The sequence below is a fragment of the Eptesicus fuscus genome, chromosome 11 (assembly GCF_027574615.1).
Source record: "Eptesicus fuscus isolate TK198812 chromosome 11, DD_ASM_mEF_20220401, whole genome shotgun sequence".
In the NCBI taxonomy this organism is placed as follows: Eukaryota; Metazoa; Chordata; class Mammalia; order Chiroptera; family Vespertilionidae; genus Eptesicus; species Eptesicus fuscus.
The window spans coordinates 75,710,970-75,726,857 of record NC_072483.1 but is presented as its reverse complement, the minus strand read 5'-3'; the positions used below and the strand labels follow the sequence as shown (position 1 = coordinate 75,726,857).

Here is a 15,888-nt window from a genome sequence, read left to right as displayed (position 1 = left end):
GTCGAGCAAATATCTTTGGCTCTGGGTTCTACTTATCGGTGAGAACTGATTGATGGTTCAGCCCATGTACACACACTCATGCTAATGGCTTCATCTTCACAGCTCTAAATGTAATGCCATTTTAATTTGGATAAACAGTTGTTAAGGTTCATATCAGAGGTTTATTTTTTTCTGTAGTAATTTGCTTAACATTTTAATTTTTCCCTGCCAAGCCTTCCATTTTTAATTGTTTAAGGATGTTCTCTGTGTTGATACCGGATATCGACAGAAAGCATCTGTATTGTGCCCAATACTGACAAGAGAAACAGAAAAATCTCAATTTCTGACCAGTAGGTGCTATTTTTCTTCTTTCTTGGCACCATTTAATGTAATACAGTGAACTAATCTATATATATAAAAGTCTAAGTGACCATCTGACTGTTCAACCAGTAGCTATGACACACAATGACCACCAGGGGGCAGACACTCCAACCAGTAGCTATGATGCACACTGACCACCAAGGGGCAGACACTCAATGCGGGAGCTGCTGGGCTGTGGTGACTTGGCAGCTGTGGTTCTTGGGTGATGCACCGGGAACCAGAGAGGAGGGAGCCCGATTCCGGGGTGCATAATCCGAGAACTGTCCTCTCGCAATCCGGGACCCCTCGGGGGATGTTGGAGAGCCTGTTTTGACCCGATCCCCTCAGGCCAGGCTGAGGGACCCCACCTGCCAGAGGGACCCCTGCTCACTCCACAGATGCCCTGCGAGCCACAGCGCTGCCTCAGGTGCGGCAGGCTGGGGAGGAATGAGGGAGGTTGGCTCTATAGCGTGTCTGGCCCATCTCGCCCAGTCCCGCCCTACCGGCCACTTTCTAATTAATTTCCTTTCAATGTGCATGTATCCATGCACCAGGGCACTAGTAATAATATAATATTAGAATATCAGGGCAAATTCTGTTTTTAAGCCTTCTCTTCTATTCATTTGGGTCTTTGTCTAGATAGATAGATGAAAGTGAGATAGATAAATAGACCAATCAATTTATAAATATAATGGAGTGGTATTATTTTTATAACTAAATCCCACCCCCATTTCAGAATATTCAGTAGCTATGGGGCTACATTTTGCCAAACAGATAGTGTTGTAAGAGGAAATTATACTTTTTTTGCAATCCTGTGTTCTGCAGCAATAGGTTATTAAATGCCTGTAGCACTTGACCTATGAACTGTTTATTAGGTCAACAGCACATGACCTAGTGATGGGAAAAGGAGGACCGGATCCTGTCTATACATACACATGACTGACAACCAGCAGTCACTTTGTTGGAGATGTATTATTCCAAAATTGGCATGATCACAGTTTCCACCTCGTTTATGACCAGCATAAAAAAATTGCATAAAATATCACGCACAGCTGTAGTCAGAAGGAAGATTCAATTTGGGCTTTGTGTAGACTTGACTTGCTGCCAGGGCAATTACATACATCATCTGGGGCTGCATTTAAAAGGATAAAATACAATTTTAATTCTTACAGCAAATTTACTTCCTTAAAGAGAGATAAAAATGTTAAGAGCGAGCATGAAGAGCATGAAGTCCCTCCCTGTCCACACCCAGTCTATCTTTTGTTAATACAATGTTCAAGGGTTAGCAAAAGATGGAAAAGCAAAGGTTAAGTCTGCAGTTCTGGCTACCCTCAGAACCAGAAGTTATCTTGGTGTGATTGCATACTCCTTTTCATTATTTAGACAGCCACCTGGGGAATATTATATGTGAACAACCTCAAACATCCCTGCTGGCTTCTTTGAGAAATCTCAAAGGCCAGAGTGATAGAGAACAGCATGGGCATGCTGCTGAGGAAAGACCACATTTTTATCTGAAACCCAAAAGCACAATGTAGCACACAATTTTACTAGGAGATTTCTCCACCCCTACAGAAGGGAGGGCTGTCTGGCACCCTGTGTGCCACCCCTTCCGAGCTTCTGCCCACTCTCAAGAGCCTTAAAGGGCCAGCTGCTTCATTTCTCAATCAGGCACACAAAGTCACATGGATATTCATGGACTGAATCAGAACCAGATCAATATTCTCTGGAATTTAAATACAATATTCTTCCTACCTTTTTAGACTACTTCACTTTATGCTCCTTCGGAAAGTGCTTGGCACCTCAAGGAATGAGTGAGAATGTCTACTTAGAGATATAGAAGAAAAAAAAACTTTTTTTTAAATTTCTTATCTGATGGTGTGCTAGAGCTAATTTGTGCGTTCTTTTTTAAAACTATTTTATTTTATTGATTTTAGAGAGAGAGGAAGGGAGAAGGAGAGAGAAAAACATTGATGAGAAACATCCATTGGCTGCCTCCCACATGCCCCCTACTGGGGATTAAACCCACAACCAGGGCATGTGCCCTGATGAAGAATTGAATTGGTGACCTCTTGGTTCCTGGATGGAAGCTCAACCACTGAGCCACCCCGGCCAAGATGCACATTCTCATTTTTGCATTGTACACATTTTTATTGAAACCTAGTGCATACACCAGACACTGATCTAGGCATTGGCAATACAGCAGAATACAAAACAGACAAAAATCCCAGCCCCTACAGAGTTCCTGAAACTTATATTCCAGTGAAATCAAATAACCCATAGAGAAAATGACCATGTTACGAACTCAAAAACAACTCCTCTGAGCATTAACAAAAGGGATTCCCTACTGTTTAAGTCAGAAAGAACGCAATAGAGTTCCTCTTGGGACTCAAATCTCTTCCTAACCCACATTTGGTGACTGCACATTGAAGGCTTGAGGTTAGTCATGGTGGGAGCGTTTATACCACAGACATGGGCACATACTATAAATTAGGGTTCTCCATCCCCCTGGAGCTGGCTGTTAAAACATCAAGCAGCATGTCACTGCTCTTACTGCACCACCCCAGGAGTTAGCTCATCAGAGATCAGGTGCAATGCTGCTCTCTCCTACCAATACTCATCCCCTACCTCACCACCTGCACTTATCAACCCTCGGTCATTGGCAGCACAGTTTGAGAGGAGCTGCTGGGAGGCTCCTGGAGAATCACCTGTTTCCGGGGGTTAGGCCTCTACCAGGACACCCCAAGTCAGGAGAGACCAGAACAGGAAGTTTTGTCACTGACTTACAGAGAGCTATTCTGCTGAAGACTTTTATCAGAGCTTCAGGTTCCAAAGATTTATTTCTTTTCATCTTAAAAGTGCATTAGTATCTTTAGTTTATGTAGATTGTGTATAACTTATCATTAAGCAGAATTTTGCTGCAGGAGAAACAGGTTCTTGAAATTAAGAAAAGAAGCTGAGGAAGAAGTTATGAAATTATTTCTTAATGTAGAATCGTAAGAAATTATGATGTACATAAAATCAACTCAGCTGCAACCAAAAGAATATTTCTTGCCAACAAGAGGCAAGGGAATATAGTTGCTCAGAACTTTGTAGGCAGGTAGACTTATGTTCGATCCCAGCTCTGACAACTGTGAGCTCTGGGACCTTAGACAAGTTAGAAACGTCTCTAAGCCTCACTTTCCTGATATATAAAATAGAAATAAAAACAATACCTGCTTCTTAAGGTTATTGCAATGATTAAATGAGATGAAGTGCACTAAGCCCTATTCCCTTTTGCCTACCCAAGAATTTTGCTCTTGGAATGAACAACTTTATACTCAAAGGAATGTTAGCCATCAGCAAATTAAGATAATGTGGATGAAATCACTTTTAATTTATAAATTGCAAGACAAACATTAACCTTCACATTGGATAATTTACTTCTACAAAGCCCTTGAGTTACTCAGAGGAGTCCCCCACTTTATTTGCCACACACTCAGCAAAGAGGACCTTAGATCTTACTAGAAGGCCAACATTCCTCTCTAGCAGCCCCATTAATCAGACTTACAGGAAAAAGACTTGACTGCAATGAGCTGCAGTGGGGATCCTGGCAAAAAGCAGGTTTGTGGATTGCTGGTGAAATTTCCATTCTTTAGAAAAGCCTTAACATAAAAATCATGCTGATTTATTCATAATCCTTGTGATTAGGGAGCAAAGGGAAGAGAGGAAACACAGGGACATGTGAGTCCCTAGAATCAAAACCCTGTCCCCTGTCAGATCCTGTCCTTACATTCGGGATCTTATGCCAAGATCCTTTTGTGGTCCTGGATCGATAAAGATGAATAAGACATAGTATCTGCCCCTAAGAAACATGCAAGAGAGTAGGGGATGCAGACCACTTAAATAAATAGATATGTCTTAACATAATATGCAAATATGGAAGCAAACATGTGATGCTGTGAGCACACAGCACTCAGCCCACAATGGAAACCATTATACCACAAGTGTGTCTTGATAGATAATAGCTTAGCCAGGAAAAGAAATCTGCAAAGAACATTCAAGATAGAAGAAACAAAGCAAAACCATGAAGTGACCACAGCGGCATACTGGTGAAATCTCTCTCAAGCAGTAGGTCACCCTCAGAACACTCTGTTCTCCAATTAGAAAGTACTTTCTCTTCCTTCCCAAGGATGCCACATCATTTCCTTCCATTATCTGAAGAAATGATCTCGTTTACTCCCTCCTGCTCCTGAAGGTACATGTCCAGGTGTGTGTGTGCCTGCACCCAAACATATTGCCCACAGGTCAGGACAGGGTGTAGAAATGCAAACCAAGATATTTATGTGCAAAGACATACATTGAAATTACATGGTTTTAAAAATATCTAAAAGGGTTAATGACATTATAGTATATCCATAAAATAAAACTCTCTAGCACTCTAAAGCTGTTAAAAATGCATAGTTCTGAAATGTTAAGACTATTTATGGCATGAGAAAATTCTGAAGATACAATATTTACATCTGTTTCTCATGTGTTTGTGTGCAAATATAGGTACGTATGCATTCTTGTATGGATGGATGAATGGATTTGTATTTCTCAAAGTTTCTTCTTTGAGCATGGACTTATGGAAACATAAAAGGCATGGGTGTATATATATGTACATATGTGTATGTATATATGTATGCAGTGTATGTGCATATGCCTACATACATATTCACCTTTTATGTTTACACTAGAGACCCTGTGCACAAGATTCATGCACTTGGGGAGGGGGGGGGGGCGTCCTTCAGCCTGGCCTGCACCCTCTCACAGTCCTAGAGCCCTCAGGGGATGTCTGACTGACAGCTTAGGGGAGCGGCCCTAAGCCTGCTATTGGACATCCTTAGCACTGCTGCGGAGGCGGGAGAGGCTCCTGCTATCATCACTGCGCTCTCCAGCCATCAGCCCGGCTTCTGGCTGAGCAGTGCTCACTGACCACCAGGGGGCAGCTCCTGCATTGAACATCTGCCCCCTAGTGGTCAGTGCGCGTCATAGTGACTGGTCGTTCTTCCGTTTGGTCAATTTGTATATTAGCCTCTTATTATATAGGATAAGCCCATACACAAAGTAGAAACTTTGAGAAATACAAATATATAAATTAATAAACAAGTAAATGCTTTCTTGAATATCATATATAATCCCAACAGCCAGAGACAACCATTACTAACATTTAGATATATTTTTCCAGGCCATTCTCCATACATATCTGTTTGTTTGTTTTGTGAGTTTTTTTTTAAAAATATATGTTATTGATTTCAGAGAAGGGAGAAGGAGAGATAGAAACATCAGTGATAAGAGAGAATCATTTATCGGTTGTCTCCAGCATGCCCCACACTAGGGATTGAGCCCACAACCCAGGCATGTGCCCTGACCAGAAATTGAACTGTGACCTCCTGGTTCATAGGTTGACACTCAACAACTGAGCCATGCCAGCCAGGCCATATCTATTTTTTTAAATGCTAAATTGCAGTGCTGGGGTTTTGCATCATGCATTCCATGTAGCATCTTATCAAAATCCCTTCTTTATAATTAACTAGTAGCCCTGTGCATGAATCTGTGCACCAGTACCTCGCCAGCGGCTTGCTGCCACCCTCCAGTAGCTCTCCACCCGCTGTCCCACTCTCCTGTAGCTCTCTCCGCCCCCTGCCCCCCCTCAGAGCTTGCTGCCCTGCCCCCTCCTTAGCTCTCTGCTGCCCACTTATAGCTCTCTGCCCCACCCTTCTGCTGATCTGTGATCCAGTAGTTACGCAGTCAGTCGTTATGCTTCACGGTGTAACAACCATTTGCATATTACATCTTTATTATATAGGATTATTCTTTATAAATTTTATTTTAACATCTATATTAATATTCCATCTTTTGAATTTAGTTCAGTTTACTTAGAAGTAATAATTTTTATCCTCTTGTTGTTATAAATGAGTCCTTAGTGAACTACCTTGACCATAATCATCATTCATGTATTCACTTTTCCTGAGACTAGCTATATGGAAGTAAAATTACTAGGTCAAAATGTAGATGATTTCTAATGTCCCTGAAATATATTTCCTAAATTGCTTTCAAGACAGGTTATCCCAGCTGATACTCTCCCCAATGATGTATGGTGGCCCTCGGAACTCTGGGTCTCCAGTGTGATTTGTTTTATCACCATTGCCAATTTGATTCATGAAAAACAGTTTCTCCTTATGATGCTATATTATGTAAAATAAAATAGAGTATACAAAACTGTACATGCACTATGACCACAGCAATAAAGAAATAAGCTTAGAAACACATGAACGCAAAGAAATACATGAAAATGTTAAAATGTTTAGCATTTGGTGGTAGGATAATAGGTTACAGCTATTTTTATATTAATAATATTAATAACAATATATGTACTATTTATAACAATATATAACAATCCAATGTATGTACTATTTATTCAAAAGCAGCCATGTTTCGGGAAGCATGCTAGATAATTTACAGGCAGTGTCTCATTTAATCCTCAAAACCCTACAACATTTTCTTATGCCATTTATAGAAGAGCAAGAAAAGTGTGCAGAGGCCAGCCCAGGATTTGAACCCAACCTTCAATAATTCCACAGTTCCTTTTTTTCTTCTTCTTCTTCCTCATACTTTTTCATACTTTTAGATGCTGGTTTTTGGTTATGTGCTTTTTTTTTTTTGTCAATAAGTATTTGCTTTAGTAAAATTATGCAAAGTAATAAAAGGTATTGTTACAGTCTCTCTCAAATAAAAAGGTCCCTGACTACAACTCTTGTCAATAAAATTGGACCAGCTTCTCCAGAAAAGCTCACTCTCCAGCTCAAGGGGATGCGAACACAAGGCACCTTGGATGCCCCACAGTGACTGTGGGTTGACCAAAAGCAAGGAACTGTCAGTGGCCTTACTTCCTGGCACCCTGAAGCCACACTGCATGGTGGCTGCTGACCCCAGTAGATATTACCTGGGCTTTGACTTGTGGTGTGTCACTGTCTGTGAGAAATAATGTCTCTGTGAGCAAAGGCTACCCTGGGAGACAAAGTCAGAATCCTAACTATTGCCCTTCTTGCATTAATAGGACAATTGTGCTTTTTTATATTAATACTAGAGGCCTGGTGCACAAATTTGTGCATGGGTGGGGTCCCTCTGCCTGGCCGTCAATTGGGGCCGATTGGGGGCCTTCTCGCCCAATCTCGATCAGGGCCAATCGGGGCCGACCCCCAGGAGGAGGGACCACAGGAGGTTGGCTAGCTGGCTGTGGGTAGGGACTGCGGGAGGTTGGCCGGCCATGGGAGGGTTTTTTTAAAGAAGATAGCAAACAGGAAATGATGATGTAAATATGTCATTTATAAATATATGTACTAGTAAACAACAACTTTTCTCTTTTTAAATTAAAGCCCATGTAACAGCTAGATAATTTATATGGTAGTGTTTAAACATGGTAGTGTTTAAATATAAAATATATATTTTAAGTATACACTGAGTGGCCAGATTATTATGATCTCTGAACATATAATAATCTGGCCACTCAGTTTATATCCTATATAATAAAAGGCTAATATGCAAATTGTCCCCTCGACCAGGAGTTCAACCAGCAAGCAGGCCGGCCAACCACCCATGTCCCCTCCCCCTGGCCAGGCTGGCCGGACCCCACCCCTGCACGAATTCATGCACCGGGCCTCTAATATATATATATATATACATACATACACACACACACATATATATATATATATGTATATACATATATATATATATATATATATATACATATATATATACACACACACTGAGTGGCCAGATTGTTATGCGTTCAGAGATCATAATAATCTGGCCACTCAGTGTATATTACCTATCACCCTGCCCCCGCTCCAAAACAATAACATATTTGCCAAAAACAGTCATTCTAACATCTTTTAAAGATACATTTGAGTAAATTTCTAAAAATATACAATTTACTTAATGACTAGAGTCCCAGTGCACAAAATCCATGCACTGGTAGGGTCCCTAGCAACTGCCAGCTGCCGGCCAAGTACTCCCTCCCTTCCCCCAGCTGCCTGCTGCCACCGCAGGCTGGGGTCTCCCTCCCTTCCCCAGGCCGGCCCCGCCCCCTGGTCAAACTCCCAGATGAACTCCCTGTTGAGGGAACAAGTTGCATACTATGCTTTTATTATACAGGATTATTAAGTTATGAAAATACATGTTTGCACACAGATTAATACAATATCTATATTATAGAATAAGAAGCTACTTTTCAAACTGTTATATATCTGTTTTAGGTTTTATTAAATCTTGATATGTTAAATATTTATATTGAAAACACAATGCACAGAGCAATACGAAAGAAATAAGGAATATTTGTATGTGAGTAAAAAGTCCCAAAGCTAATTTTTTTTAATATTCAAAGAACATGTTAACTGTGTGTATATGTAATATAATTCAGACACGTCATTGTATCAATATAGAAATAAGCAATAACAAACCAAACTTTGTTAGTAAACTTAGAACCAGTCAACATATTCTGTTGACTTTTATCAGAAGAGATAATTTTCATAATGATTCTATAATTGAGTAGTAATTTCTGCTTCTAAAGCTGCAATGTCAATGTCCAGGCCCTATTCCCCTGGCCCCACGCCATCGCCTCATTTCATTTGAACTCCAGGTGTCTGCTAATTGTGTGACCTCTGTGACAACATGAATCAATGCACAGATGTCTCCAGGCATTTACATTCTGGAGGAAAGTGCAACTGAGTTGCCCATTTCTTGCTTTCCAAGAGCCAATATAAGCCTGGGAATTTGTGAAAGTTTTGCATTTCACCTAAGATGTTCAAAATATTTTCAGTGGATTTGTAATACTTTGCTAGTTGTTCTTTGCATTTTTAATGAGGATTGTTCATTAGAAAAGTGTTTCAGATATCCTAATTCCACGTTTTTTTAATTGAGAACCTGAGAATTTTTTCAAAGGTGCAAAGGGAAATGATTTGAGATGTCAAAGAGGAATTAATATAAAATTATTACGTCTTGAAAAGATTCAAGTTTTGCCAAACTGTTTGCTTTTACTAGTAATGGTTACCTCCTGGGGTTAGCTATAACTATGAAGGGAAGCATGGCAGATGGAATGATTTAAGGTTAATTTTGGACAGGAAAATTAAGAAATTCATGTTTCATATGGCCATAAGCTTATTTTAAAGAAATCACTTATGATTCATTACAGGAGGACAAAAAAAAAAAAAGAAAATTTCAAGTACATAGAACCATTTTTCGTGTCCTATAGAGCAATATTTTAAAAGTAAATTTTCATAATATATAATTTGTCATCTAATAGCAATAAAACTCAAGTCATATTTGCCCCTGTTAGTCTTATCTGTATCTTGTCAACCTCTGGGTTTTCTTATTCTATCCACCCAAGCTATTCTCAGTTGTTAAATGTTGAGGGTCAAGCACATAATGTCACCTTAATGCTAAGAAGAACAATATTTTCGTTCTCTAAACTTGACCAGGCCCGGTTCTCGTAATTCTTTTTCCAAGAGTTCTACCCTCTTTAACATTCTGAGATCTCAGCCAGGTTCTGAGAATTTCCTCTGTTAGTCTGAGTTGGAGGCTAGGTTTTCTCATGTACAAAAGTGAAAGTCTTCAGCCAGAAGGGCTCCCTGAACTATTTTAGAAATAAAATGAAGATCAGCTTGATTCTGATTTTAACCAACCTTGTATTCATTTCACAAATATTGGGTAAACACTGCTATGTGTCAGGCACTGTGTTAGGCACCTAGGACAGGATGGTGAGCAAGCAGCAAGGGGTCCCTGCCCAGCCCAAACTTACCCCCTCTTGAGGGGATCGCTGGTATTGCATTACCTCCCCTCTCTTCCCCTCTCCCCCCCCCCCCCCTACTGCTTTCTCACTCATGCCCTGGTCTCTTCAAGTGAAAGACTCCACTTTTCACAGCTTATTTAAAAGAATCAAATCACTGGACCACTAAACTAAATATTTCATAGACAGTGATCATATACTCTTGGCTCAAACAAAAGTTAGAAGAACGCAAAAAGATTTTATTTTTATTTCTTTGATGATGGCTTTAGAGCCAAGGGCATTTTGGCGGACTTTATTCTTTTTAGAAATGCCAAGTACCAGATAGGTCCACACCCTTATAGAATAGTTTGCCTTTACAAAATCCCAAAAGCAGAGCAGGGAGAGGAGTAAGCATTCTCACTTTTATTTTTATTTTATTTTAAGTTAATAATGAACTCATTAGTTTCTCATAAATTCTTCTTATACTAGTACTAGCTAAAAAAAAGGATTTAATCCTATCCAGTTGTTTTTCCTGCAGGGAAAATCCCTGTTTGGGATTCTTAACCTACCTACCACATGCCATTATTGTGATAACTTAAATGAGTTAATATATGTAAAGTACTTTGATTAATGTCCAGCATATAAATGCCTAGTACATATTAGCTATTATTTTTATTTTCTATAGTCATATCAATATATTTTGTTGCTTAAGTATCACTTGATTATCTTCAAATATTTTATATATAGCCACAGAGAGGTGGTAAGTATTAATATCTTTGAAAGCAGACAGTGGCTATCTTTCTTAGAATATGTGAATATAAACTGAAACATTTTTGTGGGGGAGGTTGGGGGGCAAGTCAGATATTTGGAAAATAGCTATTTCCTATTCAGAGAGTTGATACATTTCTATTTTGTATTATGCAGATAGAGAGAGCTACATTGACATTTGGAGACTTGGTTAAAGAGTGAAATGGAGATAGATCAGTCCTCTTGCCAAGATCTCCCCATCTTCATGCAATATTTATTTGGCATTATTTTGTTCTTTTAGAGTAGAATAAAATAAATGACACAATTGGGATCTGAGGCAATTAATGACAAAACCACAGCCCACTGTAAAAAAGAAAAAGGTCATCATTATTGGTGTAAGGATAAAAAGCATAAAACTGATAGGGAACTCAAACCCAGATTAATCCTACTTTGCCCTGACTCATCATAATAAATCCAATTAGAAGGAATTAGGAAAATCATCCGCTTCCTACTACTGATCTTCCTTTTCCCATTGCTTTCTTTCCTCACTAAAACCCACTTCCTATACTAGCCAGCTTGCTCCCCTGATTATAACTCTCTAATGACTCCTACTTGTGCTCAATATAGAAACCATAAGTCTTAAGTCTACAGGCCCCCACCTGGCCTGCTGCTGCCTCTGATTCCTCATCTCACATCAATCTTCCCCAACTTGGTCATTTTTCTGATTTGAATCAAGTTCCTTCTTTATGCCTCAGAACCTTTGTACTTCCTGTTGCCTCTGCCTGAGGTATTGATCCTTCAGATTATATTGGGCCTGATTCTACCTCGCCATCCCAGCTGGTAAGAAATGCTAAATGACATTTCAACCGAATTTCCTGATCAGTCCATCTAACGCAGCCCTCCCACCCATCTCCTCACTGTATAAGTCTATCATATTGCTTGTTTATTTTTCTTAAGTGCCAATATCTATTAACTAATAACTTAATATTAGCACCCTCATTGTTCCAGTTAGTTATCCCCATGGCACAAATGAAGTCATCCATAGCTGTGCTACTTTAGAGAGAAGTCACCTTGGTTTACTTATGGTTATTGACATTGAAGTCCCAGCCAATATGATAAACATTAGCTCATTTTTATCATTCACAATAAATTGCAAGGTATATAACTCTTAACATTAATTTTAAAGAAATCCCTTAGCTAACATAGTGGAAACTGCAGCTCATAGTTCATTAACAAAATGTTTTACAGTTTTCAAAGAATGGAACTTTTGGCTCTGTTGGTTGATCCTGTAACAATTCTGGAAGGATCAAAAATTCATGAAGTCATATAATTTCATTATTGGAAGAAACACAAAAGTCTTAGAACAAGTCATTAATCTACTATTTTAATTCCTTCCATGATGTGCCTACCAAGTGTTTATTCTCCATTAACAAGGAATTCACAGCCTCTTATGGTAACCCTTTCTTTTTTGAAGACTTCTGACTTTTAGAAATCCTTAGAAGATGATATGAGACAGGCCTCGTAGTAACTTCTATCTATTGGCCCTATTTCAATATTTTAAGTTACAGTAAAATAATCCTAACCTCTCTTATACACAACAGTCTTTTAGGTTTCTGTTGACAATTGTAATATGTCATTAACTTTCCTCTTCTCTGGAGTGATATATTTAGGTCTTTCAACTATTCTCGGATTGTTTCAAATTTTCACCACAGAGTAATATTCCTAATTTACTAGTACACCACTTTCTCTATAGACTTCTTAGCAAGTGGGATTGAGAAATGAACCCTTTGCCAGAGCTAACCAGATCACTGCAGAATAAAGCAATCTGTCAAAACCTATGTTTGTGAGGTCAAAAATCAGAAACAAGAACAACAGAACATAGAAAACCAGCTAGGAATGTAATGCACAGTGAAGAGAAAAACAAAAGGAAAGAACCTAAAGAACACTGGCCCTTCTTTCACCCCTAAAACCCTCAATATTTTTGAATCATTTTGTCTCTTCATTTTTTTGCAAATAAGTTTAGGATCACTATGATAGAGTCTCTCCCTAAATTTGTAGAGATAAAAAAAAAATACTATTTAGCCTGAACTCCATGAAATCAGCAGTATGTGGTTATTTTACTCTACAAAAATATCAATGTCTAAATTAAAACACAATGAGGTATCACCTCATACCTGTTAGAATGGCTGTCATTAAAAAAAAATAGAAGAACTTAAGAGGAGAAAAAAAAAAACCAACACTTGTACCAAAGCCATTGCCAGGTCCAGGCTTTTGTTCCATTACAGTTTTATATCTAAATTATAAAGCTTTTCCACAAAAACTGGGATTATAAAAAAAGTGCTGAGTCATTTGCATTATCGCATGGATTTGACAGAGGGGCAACATCATAATGTTTGAGGAAGTCAAACCATTACTATGTGTGTGTGTTTTTAAATGTATATCTCAGATTAATGAAATTATCAAATCATATATGTGCACCTGTTAAAGTGATTCATGCTTAAGCTCATGTATTTGATAGCTTCATCTTTCATCTTCCATCTGAGGAGGGACTGGCCGTTCCAGGAGCCTCCAGCATACTGTCATATAATTCAGTAGATTCAACAGCATCCTAAGTTTAGAAACACAAGCTTCTTCCAAATGGGTGGTTCTTTGGATCTTACAGCAGCAGCAGCTGAAAGAGCAGTAACCATGTCAAAGTCATGAGAATTATAGTAGTTCAGACCATAACTTAACATGCAGAGAAAAAATAAAATTACTCTGTACTTAGGTCTCCATTTTCTTTGCAAAGTACTTTTAAAATGAATTTCTGCCAAGTGGGGCTCAAGCCAAACCTTCTCTCCTTCACAGCTCACCTTGCCTTAGTTAAAATGTAGATGTTGTTACAGCACCACCGTGCCCGTGGCACCATGGTGAGTGGGGAACAAAGACAACCAGCAATTATTCTGTGAGGAGCAAAAGTTCACACCAGAAGCAGAGGGCATCAAGTTCAGCTGTGAGTGATGGCAGAGTCCTCATCTTACCTAATAATAGATAAACATGTACATTGACCGTACCTCCGCTATGCCCATAGCCAATCAGAGTGAGTATGCAAATTAACCCAACAAGGATGGCGGTTAATTTGCATACATAGGCACCCAGCGGCCTCCGTCCAGGGAACATCCTTGGCACCCAGGTCACTCCAAGGTAGGCCCCATGTGGGCCCTGAGCAGCCTGGGAAGGGCCTGAGCCAGGGGGCTCCTGGGCAGGGCTGAGCCTTGAATCAGAGCCGAGGGGGCCCCTGCACAGGCCTAAAGCCTCAGCCAGCGATCGGAGGGAGCTGGGGGGCCCCGGCCCAGGCCCTGAGGCTTTAGGCCTGGGCAGGGTCAGAGCTGGTGATCAGTGTGAACTAGAGGAAACACCTTTTCTGACCGCTCATTGGCTAAGCTCCCTGTATGCCACTGGCAATATTCTTAGTAACTTGGGTAACAAGAATCCAAAAGGTGATCTAGGGTTTTTCTACCACACTCCTGAAGAAAAAAACTAAGGTCCACTGCTGGAAGGCTAAGAAATGTCACATCCTGCCCTAGCCGGTTTGGCTCAGTGTATAATGCCTCGGCCTGCCGACAGCAGGGTCTGGGTTCAATTCTGATCAAGGGAATGTACCTAGGTTGCAGGCTCCTCCCTGGCTGGGGCCCAGGTCAGGGTTCATGCAGGAGGCAACCAATCAAAGTGTTCCTCTCCCTTTGATGTTTCTCTCTGTCTCTTCCTTTCTCTTTCACATTCTCTAAAAATCAATGGAAACATATCCTCAGGTGAGGATAAAAAAAAAAAAAAGAAAGAAAGAAAGAAATGTCATATCCTATGAAAGACACATCTTGAAAATGCCTAAAGAAAGTTGTCATTTTTTCATGGTGAAGGGATTGGAATCTGTGTTGATGAAAACACCTTGGTGGTGGTGGTGACTGGCAGTGGCTGCAGCAGCGGGGTGATGGGACTGGTGCCTTCCCCTGATCAGCCCGGTCACCTCCCACAAAGGGAGCGGGCCTAAGCCATCAGGAGGACATCCCCTGAGGGCTCCCAGTATGTGAGATGGGGCAGGCTGGGCTGAGGGACCACCCCCAGTACACGAATTTTGTGCACCGGGCCCCTAGTCTTATATAATAAAAGCCCAACAACCAAAATGGCAGAACAATCAGAATGACCAGAGACCAGAACAACCACAGCCCCTCCCCCCAGATGGCCCCGCCCCCCAGTGAGTGGTTAGGGATGAGCAGGCAGGCTGGCGAGTGGTTAGGGATGATGAGGCAGGCAGGCAGAGGCAGTTAGGGGTGATGAGGCAGGCAGGCAGAGGCAGTTAGGGGTGATGAGGCAGGCAGACAGAGTGGTTAGGGGCCATTAGGCAGGCAGGTGAGCAGTTAGGAGCCAGTGGTCCTGGATTGTGAGAGGGATGTCTGACTGCCAGTTTAACCAGCAGTTGGACATCCCCCAAAAGGTCCCGGATTGCAAGAGGGTGCAGGCCGAGCTGAGGGACTCCCCCCTCCTCCCTTGCACAAATTTCGTGCACCAGGCCTCTAGTTTTCTAATATGAACTGTTGATCCCCATTTACTCATTTGTTTACAATACATATGAGATAACATCACTCTCTGCTCCAATGTCATAGCAGCTGGGCCTTTAGTATAAACATATTCTTAGTCCTGATAAAGCTGGCAAGATAGGCCCACCTGGCCACCCACTCCAGACTCCTGAACTCACAACTACCTATGGGAGTTAAGAGAGGAGCCACTTGGGAAAGCAGGAGATGGAGGCTTCAGGTAGTGAGAGGATAAAGTGACAGATTAGTGATGGAAACCAATTTCAGCAAATTACACAGAACTCGTGCAAGTTCCAAAAATAAATCAGTGTCACAAGCACCTGGTTATATCTGTTTTCCACTTATAGCAAGTTAATGAGGTAGATGTACATAAAATGTATGCACACACAAGTAAAATTCATTACGGAAACAACATTAGCATGGCAACCACCTAGTAAGGAGACC

General features: G+C 40.6%; 1 protein-coding gene across 1 annotated transcript in view; it reads left to right on the top strand.

Annotated features, from left to right (window-relative positions):
- Positions 1–15,888, top strand: part of VWC2L (von Willebrand factor C domain containing 2 like) — a 139,574-nt gene that overhangs the window by 83,774 nt on the left and 39,912 nt on the right. The gene's annotated exons all lie outside the window — the stretch shown is intronic.